The following is a 1,990-nucleotide window of genomic DNA, read 5'->3' on the forward strand; positions in this document are numbered from 1 at the left end:
GGTATTTTGTTTCAGCAAGGACAGAAAACTAACCAAGACAGCATGGCAGAGAAGTACAGCACGGGAGAAACTGCTCACATCCTGGTAACAGGGCAGCAGACAGAAAAGGGCAGAGCCAAGGAGAGAGATAGGATACCCTTCAGGTCGTGCTTCCTGCTCCCACCTCTTGTGACCAGATTCCACCTCCTAACACCAAGACTGTTGCAGGGCCCCCATTATCCAATCGCTTTCTGTAATTCCCACATCTGATCTCATGAAGCCTTGGGGGAACATTTAAGTATAAATCATAACACATATACACTACCCGTATGTTAAATAACTTATTTTACATTTACATAGCACTTAACATGCTGGAATGTGCTTTACAAATATTAATTTATTTAATTTTCAAAAGGACACTATGGGGAAGATATTTTTATTGGTCTATTTTACAAATGGAGAAAACAAAGTAATACTTGGATATACCCAAGGACACAGGTAGTAGTTGGTGACAAAGCCAAGATTTTGGGTACAGTAATTCTGGCTTGATCTATGTACTGTACTGTGAGTAAAGAAGTGTATTTGTGAAAGGGCAACATTTTTATTGATATCTGTGAGTGACTAAAAATGTTTGGCAACCAATCAGATATACTGAGTCCTAATTTCAAAATTTAAAGGGATTTTAGGCTTTAGTCCAGCCCTTTCTCCAAGGAAAGACTGGTGTTCACGCGGTTCAGGACAAGGCTGACTGAGGATGCGGTACTGTGACAGGTGAAACAGCAGTCGCCCCAACACATGAGTGTGCCTACAGAGACGACTTCGAGCTCACATATATAAAGATCACGATCCTATAACTTTCCCCATTAAACAATGGTTCATGTTTGCCTATTTTGTTCTAGCCACTAACTAAAAATTACTTTGTTTCAGGGGCACTGAACTAGCGGAGGATGGGAAACAGAAAGCCTGGAGAACTCAAGGCGGAAGTGCAGGCAGAAAACAGGCAGACCCAGAACCTGCCTATTTCCCTCAGCGCTCTGTGCGCCGCTTGGTTGGTAGTGGCTCTAATACAACAGTAGTCAAAGAGCTTGAAAGGTCCCGGAAATAAAAGGAAATATAAAATTGATCGAACCCCAGTTTGCACCTCCACACACATTTTTGTTTAAATGTTTATGCCATTCTTCTCTGCCCTGCCCCCATGGCATGGCTATTCCTACTATCTTTGATCTCGCCGCACATACTCCCCAGAGCATTTAGCAAACAGGTGTGGTGTGACGAAGGAGGGCACCTGTAACCTGTATGCTGCACTATGACTACAGTTTCCAGGTGTATGAGCTAGGTGGCTGAGGTCTCGTGTCGCCGGAGAAATTTGGTGGAGACCAGAGTTCTAAGGGATGCACTTAAAAGAAAGCCTGTGGAAAACGGGAAGTGGGGGCTCTAGGAAGAGCAGAGCAACATGTGGCGGACAGGCAGACGTTATCCTCTAGCTGCTACTCGGAACTAGCAAACAATCGTCCGGATTGACACCTTTGGGCACCGAAACCCAAAGCTGCCTTCTTTTTTTTTTTTTTAAGTCAGGGGCTCACTATGAAGTTCAGAGTGGCCTTGAACTCACTGTGTAGCCCAGTCTGGCCTCGAACTCGCGATGATTCTCCGGCCTCAGCCTCCCGAGTGCTGGAATTACAACGGGGCACCACCGCGCCTGCCGGGGTTTCCTTCCATTTTTCCAGCGTAGCTGAGAACTTCGCTGACACCTGAACAGTCTTTTCCAAGGGCTTCCCCGAGCCTGCAGTCAGCAGCCGCGCCCCACGCGCAGCCCACGGCTCCCGGAGCGCGTCACCGCAATCACGCCGAGGGAACCCCCTCCCCGCCCCAAGGGCTGCGCAGGTGGGTGTGGCTTCTTCCCGGGCCCCGCCCCTCGAGCGGTACGCGAGACGGGAGGGGCGGGGCGAGGGAACTGGGGAGAAAGGGCGGGGAGCGAGCGAGCGAGCGGGCGGGGCGGGGTGGCCTGCGC

The 1,990-nt window shown here is 49.2% G+C and overlaps 1 long non-coding RNA gene across 1 annotated transcript in view; it reads right to left on the bottom strand.

Annotated features, from left to right (window-relative positions):
* LOC102003654 overlaps positions 1-1,858 on the bottom strand; it is an 11,674-nt gene extending 9,816 nt beyond the window's left edge. The window contains exon 1 of the long non-coding RNA XR_260474.2: positions 1,592-1,858. This is a non-coding gene — a long non-coding RNA (uncharacterized LOC102003654). The remainder of the gene's footprint in view (positions 1-1,591) is intronic.
* Positions 1,859-1,990: the final 132 nt, after the last annotated feature.

Source organism: Chinchilla lanigera, unplaced genomic scaffold (assembly GCF_000276665.1).
Source record: "Chinchilla lanigera isolate Chin_1 unplaced genomic scaffold, ChiLan1.0 scaffold00016, whole genome shotgun sequence".
NCBI classification, from domain to species: Eukaryota; Metazoa; Chordata; class Mammalia; order Rodentia; family Chinchillidae; genus Chinchilla; species Chinchilla lanigera.